At 41.5% G+C, this 26,113-nt stretch overlaps 1 pseudogene; it reads right to left on the minus strand.

Moving 5' to 3' along the window:
* Nucleotides 1-674: 674 nt before the first annotated feature.
* LOC140455579 (uncharacterized) overlaps nucleotides 675-26,113 on the minus strand; it is a 46,318-nt pseudogene continuing 20,879 nt past the window's right edge.

Raw genomic sequence — 26,113 nt, forward strand, 5'->3', positions numbered from 1 at the left:
AGGTACAGTGTCACAACATGACAATGTGTGGGAATCTGAAGAGCAGCGAGGACATGCCAGAAAAAAGCTCCTATGCAGTGAAACTCCAGTGGTTCAAGTCCATGACCATCAGAAAAGAAGAGAAAGGAAAAGACCTAGACGCTTCTCATCTAGGATTGATGCTACTTCAGTTTCCTGAAATGCTTGGCAGCCTCTGTGTCGTGAGAGTTTTCACAGACGAGAGATGGGAATAATCCAAACTGGCAGCAGACTTTCTCTTTGGCTCAGTCTGCATATAACTGATGGGGCCTGCTAAATTCAAATGGCAAGTATTTAAAATCATGGTAACTTTTATCCATGATTTAGAAAAACAAAGCGGGAGCTCCATTAAAACAGAAAATTCTCCCAGGTTGATCTGCAAGAGGAGAGACTAACCACAATGAAGTTTCAAACAGGTTTGGATAGATGCTGAGAAATACACCGCTTTATGCTAAGCATGCACTTGTTGTTTATTTTGTATGCTGGAGGACAGTTACATTGCTGACACTATCCTTTGAATATCCAACTGTGGGCCATTGAGCTATATAGCGTCAAACATATTTGATTAAGCAGATTTATTTATTCATGAAGCAATGTGACCAGGCTGGAGTTTAGTTCCATCAGCAGAAACAAAATCCAACTGACAGAATGTGGTTCAGTTGTGGATGTGAATACCAGCAGTGACAAAAGTAAGATCCATCCCCTGCAATCAGTTGTGAATTTGCTGGTGTTTTAGCAGGTTTGATGACTGAGTGAATCCTTTCCCACATACAGAGCAAGTGAATGGTCTCTCCCCAGTGTGTACTCGTTGGTGTGTCTTCAAGTTCGATAAACGTGCAAGGTTTTCACACAGCCAGAGCATTTGAAAGGTTTCTCATTGGTGTGAACTCGCTGGTGGGTCAGCAGGTGGAAGGACTGAGAGAATCCCTTCCCACAAATCGAACAAGTGAATGGCTTCTCCCCAGTGTGAACCCGCTGGTGAGTCAGGAGGTTAGAAGACTGAGTGAATCCCTTCCCACAAATAAAGCAGGTGAAAGGCCTCTCTCCGGTATGGACTCGCTGATGCTTCAGAGGTTTGGACGAACGGCTAAATGTCTTCACACAATAAGAGCAACTGTATGGTTTCTCCCCAGTGTGAACTTGTTGGTGTGTCAGCAGGTGAGAGGATTGGGCGAATCCTTTCTCACACACAGAGCAGGTGAATGGCCTCTTACCAGTGTGAAGCTGCTGGTGTTTCAGCAAGTTAGATGATTCTCGAAAACACTTCCCACATTGCGAGCAGCTGAACAGTCTTCCCCAGTGTGACTACGTAGATGTATCTCCAACTGAGATGGGTTGTTGAATCCCTTCCCACAGTCCCCACATTTCCATGCTCTCTCCATGGTCTGGGTGGCTCTGTGACTCTCTAGGTTGGATGATGAGTTGAAGTTTTGTCCACACAAAATACAAATGTACAGTTGCTCCTGCTGAAAAGTTAAGATTTTTATTCAGGAATGATAACTAGTCGAAGTTCTTTTCACAGTCAATGCATTGGAACATTTTCAGTCAGGTGTCTGGGTCTTGGTATCTCGCAGTCACATTGATACTTGAAATGTTTTGAACACGCAAATGGAGCAAACACATCTCCTTTCACATTCAAATGCCGAGAATATCCAGGATCTGTTTGTCGTCAAGCAATACTGTCAAATCTGGATATGACATTGTGTTTTGAGTTTTCTGATCTCAATTCTTCTTCTAATGTCCCTGTGAAAAGAGGTTAAAAATAATCACTACTCAAGGTACAAAACAGAATTTCAGAACAGGCATATATAGTTTCTTTGGAACATTCTTTCCCCTATGGTTTCCTCAAAACTGTAAGTACTCATCCCATACAGTTTCTTTTGTCCCTTTGGAGAAATTTCAAACAGACGGATTTCTCCAAAATTTCTCTCCTCTCTGTCTTTGCCCTCTTCGGCTGAGTTCAATTCTCCAACCCCAGTTGCAAAGTGACAATAAAGTCAACGAGTCAATGGTCACTCGTGTCTAGAAACCCAGACTGCTCCCTCTCCCATTCGACAAGTTGGCTGCCATTTTTATGGCCATGCCCTGGGAACAAGAGACCCTGCTGACTCAAACCTGTCTCAGTGGTCAAATATGGGTTTCAGGCTTCCTTCATGCAATTCCAGGTGAATTTCAGTTTTGACCTCTTCATATTTTCCTCCTTCTCTACTCTCATCCTGGCACAATTAAGTAATAGGAACAGGTTTTTCAATATTTATATAATCTAAAATTTTCATAACCTTGCACAACATCTAATCCTAGTAACTATAGGCCAGTGAGTCTCACTTCTGTTGTGGGCAATGTCTTAGAGAGAATTGTAAGGGATAGGATTTATGCACATCTGGATAAGAATGATGTGATAAAGGATAGTCAGCATGGTTTTGTGAAGGGCAGGTCGTGCCTCACAAACCTTATTGAATTCTTTGAGAAGGTGACTAAGGAGGTAGATGAGGGGAAAGCGGTAGATGTGGTATATATGGATTTTAGTAAGGCGTTTGATAAGGTCCCCCATGGTAGGCTACTGAAGAAAATACAGAGATATGGCATTGAGGGTGAGTTGGAGGTTTGGATTAGGAATTGGCTGGCTGGAAGAAGACAGAGGATAGTAGTTGATGGCAAAGGTTCATCTTGGAGTGCCGTCACTAGCGGTGTTCCGCAAGGATCTGTTTTGGGACCATTGCTGTTTGTCATTTTTATAAATGACCTGGAGGATGGTTTAGAAGGTTGGGTGAGCAAGTTTGCGGATGATACGAAAGTCGGAGGAGTTGTAGACAGTGAGGAAGGATATGGCAGGTTACAGCGGGATATAGAGAAGCTGCAGAGCTGGGCAGAAAGGTGGCAAATGGAGTTCAATGTAGCTAAGTGTGAGGTGATTCACTTTGGTAAGAGTAATAAAAAGATGGATTACTGGGCTAATGGTAGACTACTTGGTAGTGTGGAAGAGCAGAGGGATCTTGGTGTCCATGTACACAGATCTCTGAAAGTTGCCACCCAGGTAAATAGTGCAGTGAAGAAGGCATATGGCGTACTGGCTTTTATTGGTAGAGGAATTGAGTTCCGGAGTCCTGAGGTCATGCTGCAGTTGTATAAGACTCTGGTGCGGCCGCATCTGGAATATTGTGTGCAGTTTTGGTCGCCATACTATAGGAAGGATGTGGAGGCACTGGAACGGGTGCAGAGGAAGTTTACCAGGATGTTGCCTGGTATGGTAGGAAGATCCTATGAGGAAAGGCTGAGGCACTTGGGGTTGTTTTCATTGGAGAAAAGAAGGTTTAGGGGTGACTTGATAGAGGTGTACAAGATGATTAGGGGGTTAGATAGGGTTGACAGTGAGAACCTTTTTCCACGTATGGAGTCAGCGATTACAAGGGGGCATAGCTTTAAATTAAGGGGGGGTAGATATAGGACTGATGTTAGGGGTAGGTTCTTCACTCAGCGAGTCGTAAGTTCATGGAATGCCCTGCCAGTAGCAGTAGTGGACTCTCCCTCTGTATGGGTATTTAAGCGGGCATTGGATAGGTATATGGAGGATAGTGGGTTAGTGTAGGTTAGGTGGGCTTTGATCGGCGCAACATCGAGGGCCGAAGGGCCTGTACTGCGCTGTATTCTTCTATGTTCTATCTCAACACCCAATCTCCTTTGTTCCAATGTCAACTTCTTCAACCTAACCTTCCAATTTCCTGTATCTCTGGAACCATTCTAATAAAATCACCTATACACCTTATTTCAACTCCTAAGCTGTGTTGACAAAATTGAATACTTTGCCCTTGATCTGGCGTAACTAGAGCTTTCTGAGTGTTTACAATAAATTCACAACTTTTGTACTCAAATTTCTGACTGGCAGTCTGTGATCAGTGGGGTTCCACAAGGATCAATGCTGGCATCTCTGTTGTCTGAAATACATATAAATAATTTGAAGAAAATATCGATGGCTTGAATAATATCTTTGCAGACAACACAAAAATTGGTGGAGTTGTGAAGAGTAAGGAAGATTGTTAAAGGATACAGCAAGAAGTAGACTAGTTGGAAGGTTGGGCAGAGAAACAGCATATGGAGTTTAATGTGAACAAGTGTGAAGTCATGCATTTTGAGAGGCTAAATGCACAACGAAAGAAAGTATATAGTAAACAGCCGGCCTCTCAGGAGCATTGATATACAGAAGGATCTTGGGTTTCAAGTCCATAGCTTCCTGAGTGTGGCAACACAAGTGGATATCATGGCAAAGAAGAACATATTGGAACTGGCCAGTTAAGCATATAGCCAATATGTAAATAAAACGTAATATCGAAAAACATAAGCTGATGCCTTTTTAAAGATAGGAGAAATAAAAACAATTTTGACTAAAATGCACAGTTCGAAAGAGTGAGGAGGATCAAAAGTACTCTACTTACCAGGATGGTAAATCCTTGAGGGTGGTTGTACAACTTGGAAAAGCCATCAAGAAAGCATGATGTTTCATTGATAGAGGAATCAACATTGAAGATAGAACTGCACAGCACAGGAACAGACTCCAGCCTGCCATACATGTGCTGGCCATGGTGCGATTCCAAACTGCTTTCACATGGTCCATAGCCACTATTCTCCACCTCTTCAGGTGTCTGTCTAAAAGCATTTTCCGCATTGCTATTATATCTACTTCTGCTACCTCCCTAGACATTACATTCCAGGTACATTACACTCTTTGTTTAAAAATATCTGCGCATCTTTAAACTTACCCCCATCATCTTAAATCTATGTACTCTTGTCTTTGGCATTTCCAGGCTGGGAAAAAGACACTGACGACACACGCTATCCATAGCTCTCATAATTTTATATACTTCTGTCAGATACCCCCTCAGCCTCTGACGTTCAAATGAAAACGACCCGTTTGTCCAATCTCTCCTTATAGCTAATATATTGCTATCTTGGCAACATCCTACAAAATTTCTCCAGACTTCTGATAAAGTGCAGTGACCAGAACTGCCCAAAATACTCCAAATGTGGCCGTATTCAAGTTTATACAGTTCTTACGTGACTTGCAAACTGTTAATGTCCTATCCAATGAAGGTAAGTATATCATACATCTGATTTGCATCATTTCCACTGGTATTGCCACTTTCAGGAAGCGATGGACATGCAGACCAAGCTTCCTCTGATATTGATGCTCCGAAAGGTTCTGCCATTTGCTGTATATTTAAACTCTTGCATTTGATCTCCCAAAATGCAACCCCACATACATTTTCAGATTAAATTCTGTCTGCCATTTCTCCACCCAAACTTCCAATTCATCTATATCCTGCTGTACATCCTTCCTCATTTTCCACTGCAGTGATCGGAACAAGGTCAGTCAAGTGGATATCAAAGAATTAGTTCTTTTATTGCGTCTGTGAACCTGGTCCAAATCAGGGACGCCTGGCTGACAAAAGATAACAGGCTTTGTTTGTGTGTTTTTCCTGGTGGTGGAATATTAAAACTGGTATTTGTCATTTTGTCCTGCACCTACATTCACACAACACAGGCGCTGGGCAAAATAAACACGACTGCGGTATGGCAGTATTGCAGCGATATTAAAGAAAATAAACAGGCGAGTCAGGGGTTCTGTTCACTTCAGCAGTTGGCTGTGAGCTTGCTGGGTCAGTGCTATGTGCTATCTGCGTGTAAATCAAGGATGACTTGATGACTGCATACCAGCCTTTGTGGAATTACTTCTATGGCAATGAGCGTGGCATTAGTGATGTGACCATACAAAAGCACCTACTAGCTGAAGTCCCCTTGGACTTCAAACAGGCACGATAATTGCCTTTATCATTAGAAAATGTGGCAAGTGAAGTTTATGAGTTACACGGTATACCAATGTAAGTGGACACCCTCTCCAGGCCAGCTGAGATTCGGGAACACCATTTGAATGCAGGCAATTGCATGGCCTCATTCAGGTCATGTCCTGAGCAGAGGGAAGCTAGATCAGCCCACAGAAAAACCCCAACCAAAATCAATCCTCAACAAACAATTACAATTTTCTTGAGGATCCAGGCCAGCAGGCCACTTTCATACAGTCAGTACGCAGACACAAGTCAGCACGAAGTGTCCCGCTATGTCTGAATAAAGTCAGAGAACTCGTAGACTCGTATCCAAGACCATGCACACCCTATCAAGTGCATCTACAGCTGGTTTGGAACACTTAAATTGCTTCACAATATCCAAACCAGCACCAATCAAAACAAACAAATGGTTAAATGGTTACTCAGTTCTATTGGAAGTTGATATCAATGTGTCTGTATCTGTGGCTGTGGAACCAAAATTCACCCTGTATTGCAAACCTTACATTTGTGGAAGAGCCCCAACAAATTAAGTCTACAATCTTTGTTCCCATCTCTTATGAAAAGCAGTTGTTTCAGTTGCCACAGACTGATTATAGTAAAAGGCTGATGCACATGTCTGATGGGGTGAGATTGGTTGGGAAAGGTTCAACTTGATTGGTTGTGCACTTTTTGATTAGAAACTGGCCGCCAGAGCGAATTCTCAATTAAATAACCAGACGTTTGTCAGGGATATCTACGGACTATGAAAAGTGGCAAGACCACATTAAGCGTTGATTCAGAAGCAATTGCTTAATTCTGCAAGGCCTGACCAATGCCATTCACTTTATGTGCAAAAGTAGAGGTATGGGAAATCAGGCTGGAAAGTGAAAGAATGATCAAACCAATGCCGTTTGTGGAATGGGCAGAACTGGTCGTACCGATTCCGAAGCCTGACAGATCGGTTTGCCTTGTGGCGATTGCAAACAAATGGTGAACTGCTTTTCATAGCAACATAAATACCCAATCCCTTGCAAACAGGAGTTATCTACACATCTGGCGGGCGTGTACACATTGTCCTTCATGGAGCTCGATGAGAAACATGTGTTCCTTCAATTGCGATTAGAAAATAAGAGGAAATTAGATATTGCCCATAAGGGTTTGTATCAATACATGAGACTGCTTTTTGGGGGTCTAATCAGCTGTGTCATTTTCCAGTGGATAATGGAAAATATTTTACAAAGTCAACCATGTCAACATTTAACTGGATGATGTGCTAATAACAGAGAAGAGCAGTAAAGAGCCTTGAAAGAACTTGGAAATTGGGTCCTCAGCAGAGAAACAAAAATGTGTTCCAGTCACCTTAACTGACTTCCTTGGCTGACCGAGTCGACAAGACCAGATTACATCTATTGGAAGATTAAGTGAGGGCAGTCAAAGGTGCCCTGGCTCCCAAGTATGTACTAGTCTTTTCTTGGGTTGTTGACTTATTATGGAAAAGTCATATGTCACCTGGCACCTATGCTGGCACTTTTACATTTGCGAATGAAAAAGTGCAAGCATGCAAAATGGTCTTGTAGCTGAGGTATCGCCTTTAGGGAAGTGAAGAATCAGCTGTCATTGTCTAAGGTGTTGACAGACTACAATCTCAAGTGAGACGTAGGGCTGAAATCTGATGCTTCCCAGGATAGTATCACGGTCGTGTTGGCCCATAGGTGACTTTACAGAGAGTAGCATTCAATAGTGTATGCTTTCTATGCTTTGGTTGATGCTGAACAGAGATAAGTTGAGGTAGAGAAGAAAAGTTTGATGATGAGAGCAAGTTCCACCAATATTTGTATGAATGTAAATTTGTCAAAGTAAAGGACCACAATAGTAACTTAATAGATAGGGCTACTGAAAGAGGACAAGGCTCTGCCACCTGAAGGTTCAGGTCAGATTCAGCAGTGGGCTCCTATTCTGAGTGCAGACAATTACAAGTTGGAACACTGTCTGGGAGGTCAAGTGGCAAATCTGGATGCTTGGAGTTGCCACCCACTCATCAAAATTGGCCTTTCTCCAATTTAGAACAACATTTCGACCTGGTCTATCCTTTTCCATCACTATTTTGAAATAGTGAAGAATCAGCTTTCTCTCCCTGCTGACTCTCTGACATTGCCGTACTCCTTCAGTAGTAACCCTCTGACGGTGTTGCACTCCCTCATTAATAACCATCTGACAGTGCAGCATTCCATCAGTGCTGACCCTCTGACAGTGCGGCATTCCCTCAGTATGACCCTCTGACAGTACAGCACGCCCTCAGTACTGAGTGTCTGATAGTGTGGCACTCCCTCAGTACTGACCCTGTGACAGTGCAGCATTATCTTTGTCCTGACCCTCTGACAGTGCCGCTCTCCCTCAATACTGACCCTCTGACGGTGCTGCACTCCCTTAGTACTGACCCTCTGACATTGTGGCACTCCCTCAGTACTAACCATTTGACAGTGCAGCATTCCTCAGTTCTGACCCTCTGACAGTGCAGCACACCATCAGTACTGAGCCTCTGACAGTGTGGCACTCCATCAGTACTGATCCTCTGATGGTGTGGTGCTTCCTCAGTACTAATCCTCTGACAGTGCAGCAAAACCCTCATAACTTACCCTCTGACATTTTGGTATTCTCTCAGTACTGAACTTCTGACAGTGTGGCACTCCCTCAGTAATCACCCTCTGGCCGTGCAGCACTCCCTCAGTACTGTCTGCCAACAGTGTGGCACTCCCTCCGTACTGACCCTCTGACAGGGTAGAATGGATGTGATTCCCTTATTATTAAGAAATGAAGTTAATGCAATAGTAAGCAATGATGTAGGGTCGGATGGTGCAGAATTTGTGAGGGTAGAAATGAGAAACTGCAAAGGTGAAAAAACACATTTGGAGTTATGTACAGGCCGCCCTTAGGAGCTGTGCCTCAAGGTACATGAGAAGATAGAAAAGATGTTTAGGAAAGGCAAAGTTACAGTAATCATGGGGGATTTGAATATGAAGGTGGAATGGGAAAATCAAGTTGGTAGTGGATTGCAAGAAAAGGAATTTGTGGAATGTCAACCAATTGGATTTTTGGTGCAGCTTATTGTGGAGCCCACTTGGAAATAGGCAATACTGGATTTAGTGTGATGCAACAAGGCAGAGGCAGACATGATAAGGAAGCTTAAGGTGAAGGAACCCTTAGGAGGCAGTGATTATAATATGATTGAATTTACTCTGCAGTTTGAGAGGGTGAACATAAAATAGAGGTAATAATTTTACCGCTTAATTAAAGGCATGAGGAGGAACTGGGTAGAATTGACCGGGACAGGAGTCAAGCAGGAAATACAGTGGAAAAACAATGGCAGGAATTTCTGGGAGTAATTCAGGAGACACAGCAGAGATTCATCTCGAGGAAAAAAAAACAGTGCAGGGAGGATGAGGCAACCACGGCTGACTAGGGAAGTCAGGGATAGAATAACAGCAAAAAGAGAAAACATATTGGGCAAGTTGTTGGAGGAATCCTGAGGGACGGGATGTACATGTATTTGGAAAGGCAAGGAAATATTAGGGATAGACAACATGGCTTTGTGTATGGGAAATCATGTCTCACAAACTTGATTGAGTTTTCTGAAGAAGTAACAAAGAGGTTTGATGTGGGCAGAGCGGTAGATGTGATCTATATGGATTTCCGTAAGGCGTTCGACAAGGTTCCCCATGGGAGATTGATTAGCAAGGTTAGATCTCACGGAATACAGGGAGAAGTAGCCATTTGGATACAGAACTGGCTCAAAGGTAGAAGACAGGGTGGTGGTGGAGGGTTGTTTTTCAGACTGGAGGCCTATGACCAAGGATCAGTGCTGGTCCTCTACTTTTTGTCATTTACATAAATGATGTGGATGCGAGCATAAGAGGTACAGTTAGTAAGTTTGCAGATGACACCAAAATTGGAGGTATAGTGGACAGCGAAAAGATTACTTCAGATTACAACAGGATCTTCACCAGATGGGCCAATGGGCTGAGAAGTGGCAGATGGAGTTTAATTCAGATAAATGTGAGGTGCTGCATTTTGGGAAAGCAAATCTTAGCAGGACTTATACACCTTATAGTAAGTTCATAGGGAGGGTTGCTGTACAAAGACATCTAGGAGTACAGATTCATAACTCCTTGAAAGTGGAGTCGAAGGTAGATAGCATAGTGAAGAAGGCGTTTGGTATGCTTTCTTTTATTGGTCAGTGTATTGAGTACAGGAGTTGGGAGGTCATATTGTGGCTGTATAGGACATTGGTTAGGCCACTGTTGGAATATTGCATGCAATTCTGGTCAACTTCCTATCGGAAATATGTTGTGAAACCTGAACGGATTTAGAAAAGTTTTACAAGGACATTGCCAGGGTTGGAGGGTTTGAGCTATATGGAGAGGCTGAACAGGCTGGGTTCTTTTCCTGAAGCATTGGAGGTTGAGGGGTGACCATACAGAGGTTTACAAAATTATGAGGGTCATGGATGGGATAAATAGACAAAGTATTTTTCCTGGGTTGGCAAGTCCAGAACTAGAGAGCGTAGGTTTTAGAGTGAGAGGGGAAATATATAAAAGAGATCTATGGGGCAACTTTTTCACACAGAGGGTAATACGTGTATGGAATGAGCTGCCAGAGGAAGCGGTGGAAACTGGTACACTTGCAACATTTAAAAGGCATTTGGATGGATATATATGAAGAGGAATGGTTTGGCGAGCTATTGGCCAGGTGCTGGCAGGTTAGACTAGATTGGGTTGGGATATCTGGTCGGCATGGACGGGTTGGACCAAAGGGTCTGTTACCATGCTGTACATCTCCATGATTCTATACTGTGGTGAGGGCAATAGGAAACCAGAGGATTGGGAACCTTACAAAGACTAACAGACGAACAAGGAAATGGCTGAGAAACTGAATAATTACTCTGGTCAGTCATGAAGACATGAGTAAATTCCCAAATATTCAAAAGAGTGAGGGGAAAGAGCTGAGTATGGTGGACAACACCAAGGAGAAGGTGCTAGAAACACTGAATGGCCTGAAAGTGGATAAATCACCTGGACCAGATGGACTCCACCCCAGAGTTCTAAGGGATAATTGAAGAGATAGCGAAGGCAGTCGTGGTGATGATTCAGGAATTGTTAGAATCAGGGAGGGACCCAGAGGACTAGAAAATCGTTAACATGACAACCCTATTTAAAAAGGAAATAAGGCAAAAGATGGAATCTTACAGACAGATTAGCTTAACCTCGGTCATGGGTAAGATCCTGGAATTCATTGTGAAGAATGAGATTTCTGAATCCTTGAAAGTGTATGGTAAAACAAGGCAAAGCCATCATGGTTTCATCAAGGGGAGGTCATACTTGACAAATATATTAGAATTCTTTAAGGACATAATGAGCAGGTCTGACCAAGGAGAGCCAATGCATGTTTTCTACCTGAACTTCAAGAAGGCCTTTGACAAGGTGTCACACAGGAAGCTACTGAGTGAGATGAGGGTCGTAGTGTTCGAGGCAAGGTACTCACTTGGATAGAAACTTGGCTGTCTGGCTGAAAACAGAGAGTGAGGATAAAAGGATCCTTCTTAGGATGACAGTAAGCGACAAGTGATGTTCCACACGGCTCAGTGTTGGAACACAACATTTCACTTTATACATTAATAGAGCCATAGAGTCACGGAGATGTACAACATAGAAACCAATTCTTCAGTCCAACTCGATCATGCTGACTAGATATCCTAATCTAATCTCGTCCCATTTGCCAGCACTTGGCCCATATCTGTCTAAATCTTTCCTATTCATATACCCATCCAGATGCCTTTCAAATGCTGAAATTGTACCAGCCTCCACCACTTCTCCTGGCAGCTCATTCCATACCCACACCACCCTCTGCGTGAAAATGTTTCCCCTTAGGTCTCTTTTAAATCTTTCTCCAGTCAGTCCGAACCTATATCCTCTATTCTGAACTCCCCCACCCCAGGGAAAATACCTTGCCTATTTACCCCTTCCATGCCACTCATGATTTAATAAACCTCTATAAGGTCACCCCTCAGCCTCCAATACTCCAGAGAAAGCAGCCGCAGCCAATTCAGCCTCTATCAATAGCTCAAATCCTCTAATGCTGGCAACATCTGTGTAAATCTTTTCTGAACCCTATCAAGTTTCATAACATCTTTCCGACAGGAAGGAGACCAATATTCCAACAGTGGCCTAACTAATGTCCTGTACAGTCGCAAACTAATGTCCTGTACAGTCGCAACATGATCTCCCAACTCCTGTACTCAATACTCTGACCAATAAAGCAAAACATACCAAACGCCTTCTTCTCTATCTTATCTATCAGCGACTCTACTTTCAAGGAGCTCTGAGCCTGCACTCCAAGGTCTCTTTGTTCAGCTACACTTCCTAGGACCTTGCTATTACGTGTGCAAGCCCAGCTATGCTAGGATACGCTTTTACAAAATGTAGCACCTCGCATTTATCTCAATTAAACTCCATCTGCCACTCCTCAGCCCATTGGCCCATCTGATCAAGATCCCCGTTGTACTCTAAGGTAACCTTCTTCACTGTCCACTACATCTTCAATTTTGGAGTCCTTTGCAAATTTACGAACTATATCTCCTGTGTGCACATCCAAAGCATTTATAACATTGACAAAAAGCTTTGGATCTAGCACGATCCTTGTGGCACTCCACTGGTCACATGTCTCCTGTCAAGAAAGCAACCCTCGTCCATCACGATCTGTCTTCTACTTTCGAGCCCGTTAAGTCTCCAAATGCTAGTTCTCCCTATAGATCTAGTTGAAGGAGCTGAGGGCATGCTGGATACGTTTGCAGACAATACAAACATAGGTGGAGGGACAGATAGCATTGAGGAAATGGAGAGGCTGCAGAAGAATTTGGATAGGTTAGAAAAGTGGGTGATGACATGACAGAAAGAGTAAAACATGGCAACGTATGAGGTCATACACTTTGTTTGGAAGAATAGAGGCATGGACTACTTTCTAACTGGGGAGAAAATTCAAAACTGTGAAGTTCAAAGAGACTTGGGAATTCTAGTCCAGGATTCTCTCAAGGTAAACTTGCAGGTTGTTTCAGTAGTTAGGAAATAAAATGCAATGATGGCATTTACTTTGAGAAGTCTTGAATATAAAAGCAGGGATGTACTTCTCAGTTTCTATAAGACTCTGGTCAGACCACAATTGGATATTGCGTGCAGTTTTGGGCCCCATATCTCAGGAAGGATATACTAGCCCAGTAGCGTGTTCAGAGGAGGTTAAGGAGAATGGTCCCAGGACTGAAAATCTTAACAAATGAGGAGTGTTGAGGACTCTGGGTCAATACTCAATGGAGATTAGATGAATGAAACGTACAGAATACTGAGCGACTCATCTTCTGCCTAGGACCCTCCAACCACAAGGGATGAACTCAGATTTCTCCAGTTTCCTCATTTCCCCTCCCCCCACCTTGTCGCAGTCAAATCCATCGAATTCAGCACCGCCTTCCTAACCTGCAATTTTCTTCCTGACCTCTCCGCCCCCACCCCACTCCGGCCTATCACGCTCACCTTGACCTCCTTCCACCTATTGCATTTCCAACGGCCCTCCCCCAATCCCTCCTCCCTACCTTTTATATAAACCTGCTGGACACACTTTCCTCATTTCTGAAGAAGCACTTATGCCCGAAACGTCGATTCTCCTGTTCCTTGGATGCTGCTTGACCTGCTGCGCTTTTCCAGCAACACATTTTCAATAAATGAGGAAACCACGCTGCAGCTGACAAACAATGCAAATCCCCCTGTCTTCAAGTTCAAATGCTTGCCATGTAAATTGTGGTTTGTCAGCAATTAACTCGAACATTGAGTGAAAAAAACCTGCTTTGTGAGCTAATGTTCTTGCAAAAATTTCCTGTTGTTTCTGAGTCTGGTGGGATGATTCCATATTTTCAGACTCTTGATGAGCCTTGTACAAAATGCAGTTTTTTTCCCCCAGACTGGTTGTGTAAGTGTTACATTTATCAGTGACATCTGGGAGAAAGTATACTTAATCAAAATAAAAGCAATACTATTCTATAGGATTAAACACATTTCATAATGTAATGAATTTTCCAATAAACGTAAATGGATTGGTCACACACTTTTCGGTTGCTCTCCAAACTTCGCCTGAGTTACAGCATATATGCAAATTTTCGTGCGGCAAACGGGAGAAATGCACACCTATCTCCCCGTGCGACCCCATATAGAATACAACATGAACATAGAACATAAATGTATGAAATTGCCGAGATTTCAAAGAGTAAAGTTATGAATGTTCTTCTGTTTACCATCTGCTGGCTACAAGAATGTGTTTGACAGTGAAAACATTCAGTGACTGAATCAAAATAAATGGTACAAAGCGGGTGAGGATGTGATACAGAAACTCAATTGTTCCCCAAAACCGGGATTGCAGAGCATGCATTGTTACCTCACGAATCCAGGTTGCATTGTCAAGCTAATATTGATTGTTGAATGTGAAATACCGGACAGTATTCTCTAAACAATTCAACAGAATCACTACTCCTCGATTAATAGCCCAAGTTTTGTACGAGAAGTACTTAGTTGTCAGTTTCTGGCAACAAATAGCTAGTAATCGATACTTGGTAAACACAATACTGAGTCAGACGGAACAATATGGATATTGCACAAATATGAGACAATATGTCTGCAAATACAAGTTCACCCAAACATTGATGTGTGTTTGTAACCACGTGCATATGAGTGTGTGTGAAAGAGAGAGAGAAAGAGTGAGCGGGGATGTGTAGTTGTTTGAGGGAGAGAGAGGGAGATGGTGTGGGTGTGTGTGCTCTTCAATATGTCTGTGTGTTGAGATAGTGTGTGCGTGAGTGCAGTACATCCCTATGAGAGAGGATAAGTGTGACTGCGTGTTTGAGAATGTGTCTGTGTGAGTGTGTGTGTTTGTGTGAGATGTGTGTGTGTGTGTGTGTGTGTGTGCGTATTTGACTATTGAGGTAGGTTCACCTGCCGTGTGACATGAAGTCAAGATCTTCTCTGAGGCCGTACTCATTGGTCCCAAACATGGCGAACGGCAATTTGAGCAACACGATTTCGTGAAGTTTAACCAAACTGTTGTTGCGTGCCCCAAAGTCTGCCCTGGGCGATATTTACTCGGAGAACTGAGGCTGAATTTGGGTGATTGCTTTCCTGCCAAAGTCATACAACACAGAAAAGCCCCATTGAATCTGTAGATAGATTTTCTTCAGATGAATGAAATAGAAAAAAAAACGCGTTGTATTGCATGCTTTAACGCAAATACCACCTCAAGCGTGATACATCCCAAATAATTTAGAAGGAAAATCAAGGTAAGAAACGCAGCACAAGACGTAGTCGTCAGCATTCGAGCCTACGCTGTGTAACCCCAAAGGATTTTGAATGCATCGCCTTAACCACACGCCCACGACTACCTCAATTGCTGCAACTGTGCAGCCCTCTCTTTCTCTAGTTACAGACGTAAATCTTTGTTGGTTCTTTTGCGAAACGCTCTCCGGTTGCTGAGCACAATTACGTCAAAATGCATCGACATCATCTCCCAGATATGAGACGGAAGGATCCCGTCAACTCGATTCCATCCATGAGCAAAACATCCGAGGAGTATCATATGAAAGTGAAAATGTGTACAGCTCAAGTGGATGCCACTTCATGACAGGACATTGATTCATCGGATCTGCCAGTATTAGCCTACTTGAATGTTTGTGTGTTTTTTTTGCTTCCTTTAACATTGAATGATTCACAAAAAATGCCCGTCAGTGAGTGCAACAACAATAAAACGGAACGGGGTTGTAAAGAGGGAGCAGGTAAAGAGGGAGGAGAAACATAGTGCATCCTGATAATTAAAAACAATTGTACAGATGACTAGTAATGAAAAAATAGAAGAAAAACATATCTAAAATAGTGTAATTCCAACTTGACTATTGTACCCAAGTCAAGCCATCACATTCTGGACGGATAGTTCGGTTTCATGGTGATTGCAGGAACAGTTTTCTGAAAGGTATGCTGATAGAACACACCCTCATTTTACTAACTAGCACAGTTCATCAGTGCTCTTTTTTATAGTTTGAGCAACATAATTTCGGCAAATTTAATCAAACAGTTTTGAAAATAATTTTCTCTCCGCACTTGCTGCGAAGCTTGTTTGTGAATCCATTATTTTCCACTGATGTATTCTTTTTTAAAAAATCATTTTCTGTTTAATGCTTTGGTAATATTTTGCTCTTGACTGAAGCTGGAGAATGCCTGACACTACTTTCCAAGGAGAGCTGATGGATGTTGTATCCATAGATTTTCATGAGGCGTTTTATAAAATGGTACAAAGGAAGAAGGATAGAAAGGTTTGAATACATGAAATTCGTATTGACATGGATTAATGATTGGCTGGAAGTCTAAAGAAGATGGGAACAAGAATAAATGAGTAACTTTCACAGTTGGGTAGTGTGCCCTCTGGTGTACTGTGAGGATCAGTGTTTGGGCACGAACTGTTAACTCTATATCAACCATTTGCAGGTGAGTGTCAAGTCCAATGTTTGGACGTTTGATGAAAGTGGCCCGAGGTGTATTAGAACGATCGTTATGAATAAACTAGTAGATGACATTTGGGGTATAATGTGGAGACGTACGGGGCCAGACACTTTGGTAAATTTGCAAGCATGCAGAGTATTTCTCAAACATTAAGTGATTGGAATGTGTGGATATACAAATTTACATAGGATGACCTGCAGTTGCAGGAAGGCCACGAGTTAGACTAACACAATTCTAGACTGCATTTAAATGTTGATTTGAAGACAGGGGTATAACAGTATTACTTTGGTTGCTTAGGAGCTTGTTTAGACTGCTGCTGATGTGTTGTAATCGCAGCAAATATATTGAGTTGGAGGGAGTGCAACGTACGTTCACCAGATTGTTGAGAGAGTTTCGAGGAATGAGAACAATCTCAACGAAATGCATCAAACAGAAAACATGAATAAGCAGAGTAGGTTCAGGTGAGACATTTCACCAATTGAGATGGCTTGAACTCGGGTTATGATATAAAAACAGATCCAAATTAAGTCAGAGCTGAGGAGAACTGTCCTTTACACAGAGGGTTGTAGACCTTCGGCATTGTTTATCACAGAGAGATGCAGAAGTTTTATGTTTGAGTTTAGTTACATACATGATCGCAATAGATGTTGGAATAACCAGTTGAGCTGAAAGGCTTAGTTGTGTTCCAGTGTGAATAAGTATGAGCTTCATGGCGTTGTAAATGTGTGATTTACAAAATACAGGCATATTTTCTCCATTTAATGCAACAACCTGGACTCGTTGGACACTCCGAGAGGAAAGTCAACACTCAGTCAACTTCTGATTCGACCTTTAGCCAATTCTTATTCATTGCTTTTTCCAAATCTATTTCATTGCAAGGTAGTGATGCTGGACACTACTCTCTATACAGGCGGTGAGGGAGCAACTTCTACGTGGAAACATCATTTTGTTGTAATCAGTAATGAGCTGTGGCTTTCATAAACTCGACAAAATCCAAGATAAGTGCAGGTGTTAGTTTATGTCATCTGTTCTCTGCAACACGGTCTACAACATGGAGTGATGAGTCAACGTTTACTACTTTGTCACATTTCACTTTAGTGAAGAAAGCTTATGATTCTATACCAGTCTCGTCGTCGTGTGTATTCTTGATGTTTCAAAACTGAAACCTACTTCTTTTTCCAAATGTTTTCTCCACTTCGCCAGTACTAACCTATCAAAAATTCCCTCTTTGAATGTATTCGTAACTTCACTTCCCATTATTCAATTAACACTTTCAATGTGTAACCTATTTAAAATCATTCTTCTGCATTCAGTTCTCCGAAGTGCGTATGTCCCCTCTCCATTGTCTGTACATCAATGCTTTGGAGCCAATTCAATTAGGTAGGTGCGAATATGAGATACTGAAGTTTAACACTTGTTTTATGGAAAAGTGACGAATTCCCTTGTATGTAGCAAGCGGTAAAAACTGTGAAGTCCTCGTGTGATTGATGGCGACCTGGAAAGATTATATATTGAAAATGATGTCATTAAAACGGTACCTGCCAGCAACATTTCGAAAAGTAGTGAAAGTTTGAAGTTTGCTTGGGGAAAGAAGTTGTCTATTTTTAACATTCTGAGCCTGTATCTTAGTTAACCGTTTATTAAGGTGGATTCAATTAAAAAGTGGAACCATATTTCGGAGTTGGAAAACGGTTTTTGCGGTATTCAATGACACATTTGGTGGAAGACACCTGTAGTTCAGAAAACAATGTTTGGCACCGAATGTTACGGCAGTTTTTATGCTTCAAAAATGTAAAGATAATGCTCTAGTCAATCTTCAGGTCAGTTGTACTGCATTGATAAAGAGTTATTTAATGAAAACCACCAGCTTATACAGGTGGATTTGAGTTATTTTAAAAGCATTCTTCTGAAAAGAATAAAAATATTTACCTTTACTGACCTGTTAAGTCATAAGGACTCCCCTTTTTGCCCTGCGGATATTGGAACTTTCTTATTTGATAATAACCACAACGTTGTTTATAGAAGCTTGTGAGTGCATCGGTTACTGGAAGGGTCAGTACTTTTGGACATATTATGACTTTGTTTTCAGGTTTGTAGGGAATGGAAGGGATTCACTTGTATGTTTTAGGGATTCAGATTCAGAAACGTGACAAATATATTTGAGGAAAATATTAATGAATCAGGATTTCATTTAATTCTGTATTGGCTCAATACACACTACCTACTTCACTGCATCCAAGTTGTCCGAAGACTTGCTCTGAAATCTTCATGCAAGTACTGCCACAAACACGACGTAGGACAAACAGGAAGAAAGTTAGCTACCAGGGTATATGAACACCAGCTAACCACAAAAAGACACGACCCCCTCTCCCTCATAGCCCTAGACACGGATGAAAAAAAAAACACCATTTCGACTGGGACAACACACCTATCCTGGGACAGGCTAAGCAAAGACATGCCAGAGAATTCCTAGAGGCCTGACACTCCAACCACAACGCCACAAACAAGTACATAGATCTAGATGCCATCTATCAATCCCTCAGAAAACGAACTGGAAATGACATCACCACAACCCCAGGAACCCCATCCAGGAGAAAGATATAAATAGAAAGTAGTAGACAACAGCTTCGCTTCCCTTGGAGGTCGCTACTGATGATATTACCTAGCCAGGTAATGAAACGTCTGGATATCAAACCTAGAGCTCAGCGAGCAAACCTGCACCCTCAACCTCAACCTGAGCTCAAACCTTCACAAACCTTGTGAGATCCTCAGTTCATATTCGCACCTTCTATTGCGCTGGATTTTATTACGGAACATTACCATCGATAGAGCTTTTTTTGTCATTGCCTTTGTATTCATCTCTCAATGGATTACCAGATAGCGTGGGAGTATTAAATGTTACTCACAGTCTCCATTTCTTGACAGGTAATAAACGAGTAAACCACGTTGAAGCTGACAAATAATGCAAATGCCCAGTCTTCATTTTAAAACAATTGCCATTTAAATTGTAGTTTGTCTGCAGTAACTACATCATTGAGTATAAAACTGCCTGGTGCGCTAACATATTGGTAAACGTTTCCTGTTGTTTCCGAGTCTGGAGAGATGATTCCATATTTTAAGATTCTTGATGCGTCTTGTACAATATGCCATTGTTTTTTTTCCCCAAAGTGAGTGTGTAAGTGTGATCTTTGTCAGTGACATCTGTTAGGAAGAATGGTTAATCAAAACCAAAAAAACCTGTAAAGGATTAAATATATTTCACCATTTATTGACTTTTCCAATAAACATAAATGGATTGGCCACGAAATCTTTCATTTGCTATCCAAACATTGCCTGAGTTACAGCATACATGCAATGGTTTGTGCAGCCACCGGGAGAAATACAGACCTATGATCCATCTACACATGTGACCCCATATAGAATACATATATAGATTTTCTTCTGCTTTCCATCTGAGGGACCTTGGGACTGTCTCTTTTGCTTTGACTTCTAAGTCTCCTGAGAGTTTTGCTGGCCTCAACAATGGGTTTGACGGTTAAAACATTCGGTGACATAACCAAAATTAAGGGTTCAAAGGTGGTGAGGCTGTGGTACACGTAACTCAATTGTTCCCCAAAATTGTGATTGCAGAGCGTGCATTGTTACCTCACAAAACCAGGGTACATTGTCACCAATATTGATTGGTGAAAATGAAATATCAGACAGTATTCTTTAAAACAACTCAGCACAGTCACTGCTCCTAGATTAATAGCCACTGTTTTCTGCCAGCAACACTTCGTTGTCAGTTTCTGGCAACAAATAGCTCCAAGTCGATCCTTAGTGAACCAGGTAGAACAATCTGTGACTGCATAGATAGGCAGAGCATGGATATTGCATAAAGGGATCGAATACACAAAAAATAAACTGTTCCTCGTCAACAATTGGAATCTGTCTCAATATCAGATCGATGATTACAATGAGTGCATCAGCTGCTCCCATGGCGACCAGATTTCAAGGAATGCGTTTGGAAGGACCGCACTTGCGAATGATCACCACGAAAATCGTCAGTATGCTCACTGCAACGAAGATAATTAATCGGAAATTACGCATAAATTTGCGAGAAAAGAATATCAGTATGGGTCTCATTGAATTTCGCAAGTGTATTCTTGCATTTAGAAATGAACTAATCTCGTTGTGTGATCAGGATTCTGCACTGGAAATAGACATTTTCTTCCACTTGTACGTGTTATTTTAGAGTAAATACTGCATGGCAGAAAATAAATTCTAAAGCAAATTGTTTACTTAACAGCTGGATACTTCAATAATTCAAAGTTCAAAACACGTGAAAATACTAAGGACGACAACAGGATAGTCTCCGTTGTCAACAAAAGAAAAAAAAAGAACCAAACTATGGGAGCTTCAGATCAATATCTTTTCACTTGTGATTGTCGAAAAATTGCAGATTGCTTCCGGCAAGTCACCATAACAGCATTTTCATGCCTGAACCGAGAGACGTCATTCTGTGGACAGCTTGCCTTTTTTGAACTATCGTCCCATACTGAAATTTGGAAGAAAAATAAAACAGCAGACGATTTTTTTTTTCTTCAAGGACACATGGCGATAATGAGACCAGAAGTGTAAAAGCGCTCTCTTCTGCACTTTTGAAAACCGAGACATCAGTTCAGGAAATCTGTCAGTCATTGTTCAGTTGGTCAGTTCAAACTGTGAGGTTTTTGTGGCTTGGCGGCAGGCATAGTGTTCCTGCGGGAACATGATCCATTCCTGCAGCCTAAACACAATCCTAAAGAGGCAGCTACGTGGATTTAAGTACATTTGCCCATTTTCTAACACACGTCACTTCATAAGAATGTTGCAGATAGGCTAGATACTAAAAAGCGAAGAAGCTGTTTGGATTCGATGAAATATATTTACAATGACTCACGTGATCAGTGATGATGTTTTCTGAAACATATGCCATGATTCGAAATGAACTTGAAGTTTAATTGGCAGGACAACGATTATTGTTTTTTAACGTTAATACTGTCCAAGTGTCTCTGGATCAACATCTATAAAGTCATTTTAGAGTCAACCATGTTGCCGTCGTCTAGTTTGTTAAGGCTAGATCAAGTAAACTGAATGTCAGAACATCAGAAGTATTCCTGACCGGCATTACAAAGTAGATGAATATTTTACAAAAATTACGATACAGTCATCATGGGGCATTTTCACGCTTCCAGTACTTTGGAGAATACAAATTTCATTACCTTCCAACAAAGATATTTGGTCAAGACTTGCAAAATTGCTTGCCCAATGTTATTACCGTTTCGCCACTGACCCAGGAATTCGGTAGATTAATGGAACCACAATTCGTATTTGGGTAGCATGGTGGCTCAGTGGTTAGTACTGCTGCCTCACAGTGGAAGGAACATCGGTTTGATTCTGCACTTGTCTGTGTGGATGTCTCGCTAATGCTCTAGTTTCCAGTCAAGGTCCAAGTGCATGTCCGATGTCCATGGCAATCCTAAATTGCTCATAAGCAACTTTGCAAATAATGCTTCTCATATCTACAGTCTCTGAATCGTGTCATGAACACTTGTATACCACTAAATATCATAATGTGTGAAGATACTGCAAAGTAGTCCGAAAGGGTGTGGACATGAGTAACTCAAGACAAGCAATAAATCTGAGCATTTTGCAACAATCTTTATTAGAATGTCAACTGGAGAACGCCAAAATCATTGATGACAACCTTCATCGAATTTAATTCGGCAAATGATATCGAGAAATGTCAGAAGGCACTGGTAACTGGAAAGGCTATGACCTTTTATGACATTCCTGTAATTGTAAAGAACTCTTTTATTTCTGCAAAACTTGCTGTGTGTTCTTGAACACTTACAACACTGCAATTTACCTGATGGTATGTGCTTTGTGCACAAAGGCAGGGTATAATTAATATGGCAACTGGATACACAATGAATACGATATTATTCATCATCAAAGTGATAGAAAGTGTCATTAATCGATAAATCAAACACAACCTGCTTACTAATCACCTGCACTCTTGTGTTTAATTGCGACAAGCTCACTCAGATTTGAACAGTATTACAGTTTTGTTCAAAGTGGACAAACGTTTTTAAACTCCGGTGTTTGAGTTGAGAGTGAATGACGTTGACTTCAAGGGAGGAGTTATTTGAATGTAGCCTCGAGGAACTCATCCCAAATTGGTGTCATCGTAAACCATAGTGAAGCCTCAGTTTTGGTTGTGGCTGTTCACATTCTATCATGTTCATTTCCACGAGTTCTTTGCAGTAGATTGCCAATATAGGCATTTCAAATCATTCTGCCCAGTGATGATATCATACACGCCCAGAGCAGGTGGGACTTAAAGCCAGACTCCTGAATTAGATGTAACGGTGTTATCATTGTGTACAAAGTTCTTCGATTATCACATTGTTGATATTTATAATCCACCTTTTCAGGGATGTTATGACACTCCTCGGGATCAGGTGGGACTTGAGCCCAGGGCGCCTGTCTCAAAGGTAGGGATACTATAACTGTGCCATTTTGATCTTTCCTGCGTAGCTGCAGCAATCAATGCAAATCTTCAGATATGGTAGCTTATTATGGTATATCGTATAATCTAGGAAATATGCAACTATGGCATACACTTGCAAATGTAATGAGCATTTCTAATCAGACAGAAGCTTACCATTACCCCCATAGCATTCATTTGGGTTACAATTTCTGAGTCCCCAATACGAAAACATAAATACTACTCATAGTAATTAATGAATTGCACATAAACGCTGCAACTGCAAGAAGACGTCAGGTACTAGGAATACTGCTGGAAGTAACCGAGCTTATCACTCCCCGAAGCCTGTCTGCCTTCAGTAAACACAATATTGGGAGTTTCATGGAGTATTCCTTACTTGCTCGAACAGCTGCGGTAACATTGAACAAGATCACCAGCATCTAATAGAAAGCAACTCACGTTCTTGGCACCAAATCCACAAATATTCAGTTACTCTGACATCGAGGCTCCTCACAGTCAACATGTGCAAGCGAAAGGATACATTGCAGAAGTTCACCGAAGTTCTGCAGATAGAAACTTCCAGACAAACAACACCTACCACTGAGGAAGACGGATCAGCAGTACATGGAGACATTACCTTCTGCAAGTTGCCCTCCAAGCCACTCAGCGTCTGTAGTTGGGTAAACGTAATTTACACATCAGGAACACGAGGTGAAAAATCCTGGAATCTGTCTCTCACTGCACCATACATGTACCAACAAGGAATGGACTGAAGTGGTTTAAGAAAGCAGCTCACCAATACCAAAACCAAGGGGAACTAGTGATGCAACGTCGATTATGTCTCAACAAGAGATACCTCTATCCCATAAACGACTAACATAAACGAATATCTATATGATGACATAAAACAAAGAACCATCAACGATGTAAAGATGGGGAATTGCGACAGCAGGAAGTTGCGGACAATAGATTCTCTCCACGTTGAAAAGAAAAAAATATATATTTGAAACTCGAACAGATTTTTTTTGTCCATTGTCGCTCACACTCTCCCTCCAAAAGCAGATGCCTATTTGTTCAGGAGACGCTTGCCCAAATAAAGTTGCATCACAAAACCCAAGTAAAAGATGCTCTTTATAATGAAACGAATGTTCTCAAGGGCACTGCATTGCCTACGCAGAATGACATTATGTATATTCATCGATGAAACAGTTTTAAATCTTCCCGTTCATGTGACCTTGTTAAGAATATCTCTTGGCATTTCCAAACTGCTGCAACATTCACTAAATTCATGATTGATCTAATTTTAATCTCGGCTCTACATCGTCATCAACAGATTGCCACCCCCTTAGTAATCAATAAAGTCTACGTCAGCCTTTAAAAATACTGAGGAATTCTCACGCACTACTTATCGAGAAATGGAATTATAAAGAATGGCAAACATCTGCAGGAAAGATAAAATGTTCCCTCAACTATATTTCAAATTGGGGACACTTTATTTTAAAATGATTACCAAATGATCTGGATTCTGCCATAAGAGGAAACATGCTTTCGTCATACAAATATCGAAGCACTCTCAGAATTTTATTTGTTTCAATTAATTCATCTGTGAGTCGTCTAAGTCCCAGAACGTATGGATCTCTCCTGCCTACCCTTTTCTCAGAAGTCAATCTGTTCACCCCAGATACTAGCAGATTCTGAGTGTATTCTTTCCGACGGTTTTCCATTCTGCTGTAAGCGCAGTGAATGATACCGCAGAGAGTACTCCAGCTACAATCTCAGCAATGCTCTGTATAATTGAAGCACAGCCTTCCGAGGTAAGATAGTACGTTCATATAATCATACACATGACAATGCCTTTCATCCACCAACTCTGTGTCAATCGGCTATTGCAACTTCCAAAAATTTGATCGATGACCCTTGGTGTTATAACAGTTCAAATGGGCATTGACATACGTTTTAAGATTGTGCTAGCTCCCACTTTTACTGCCATCTGGGAAGTGCATTCTACAACTTCACTAATTGATTTAAAAAAGATCAAATCCTCCTAGCTCTTATTTTTATATCCTAGCCGTGTATTCGTGACTCTTCAAATGATAATAGCTGTTTTACATCCACGTCCACACCCCTCATAATCATATACACCTCAATTTTGTGCTCCGTCCCTAACACTATGTCACTCAAAAAATTCAAAGCCATCCAAGCCCTCGATATATCTGAAATGCTCCAACTGGAATGTTTTGTGACGCCATAGTCTTACCAGATAATAGGGTCTGGACGATCAATAGAGAGAGAAGGGACTGGTGGTGATTCAACCTGAGGGCCTCTAGAAATCTGGTGAAGGAGGAGATTGAGAAGGAAAGTCCTTCATGTAATCTCAAACCTGTGACGGGAATAGAACCTTCGCTGTTGGCATTAAACTGCTCTGTCAACCAACAATCCAGTAAATTGGCAGCATACTGGAAAATCTCCTCTGCAACCCTAACACTGCAACAGGAAAATGACATCGTATGGACAGGAGGTTAACATTAACAGCGTTCTTTAATTGGGGATCAACTAAGGCCATTAGAGTGTTCATAAAAATTGTGCTGGCAGGAGTCCTAAAGACACACTGCCTTTTCTTCATAATGTGCAGTGAGCTCCTGTGGGCTTGTCTTGTTTGTACAACAGAATCTGAACAGATTGGCTTATGGTGGAGTCTTGGACATTGATCTGAATGCACTACTCAATGAAAAAGAAATAGTGCATCTTCCACAAAAGCAGGACTCATAGGCGGCCATCTGCACCACTAATATGGACGCAGCAAGCTCCCAGAAACACTGAAATAGTTCATGAACACATCATAAATGTTTTATGCATGCTCGGTCTTATACCACTATACGGAGAAAAACAAAGTGCTTTCTTTCGCACAAGTGAGGAGGACCATGAGATCATTTTCAATTATCAAATGACATGGGTTTTGTCTTTGTGTTTATACTTCAAATGAGGTTTGGTTCCTATGAGAGACCAGCACACACTCAACGAAGGAAATGATCTCTCTGATGAAGACTTATAAAGATCCCGCGAGCAATTGCTGCTTAGCAAAGGATTTTGCAGATTCAAAAATCAAAGTATTTAAAACAACAATAACGGAGTACCCACAGTCGTGGTCAAGAATATCATCGATGCTTAAATTGTGTGAAAATACATTC

The sequence above is a fragment of the Chiloscyllium punctatum genome, chromosome 30, assembly GCF_047496795.1.
Source record: "Chiloscyllium punctatum isolate Juve2018m chromosome 30, sChiPun1.3, whole genome shotgun sequence".
In the NCBI taxonomy this organism is placed as follows: domain Eukaryota; kingdom Metazoa; phylum Chordata; class Chondrichthyes; order Orectolobiformes; family Hemiscylliidae; genus Chiloscyllium; species Chiloscyllium punctatum.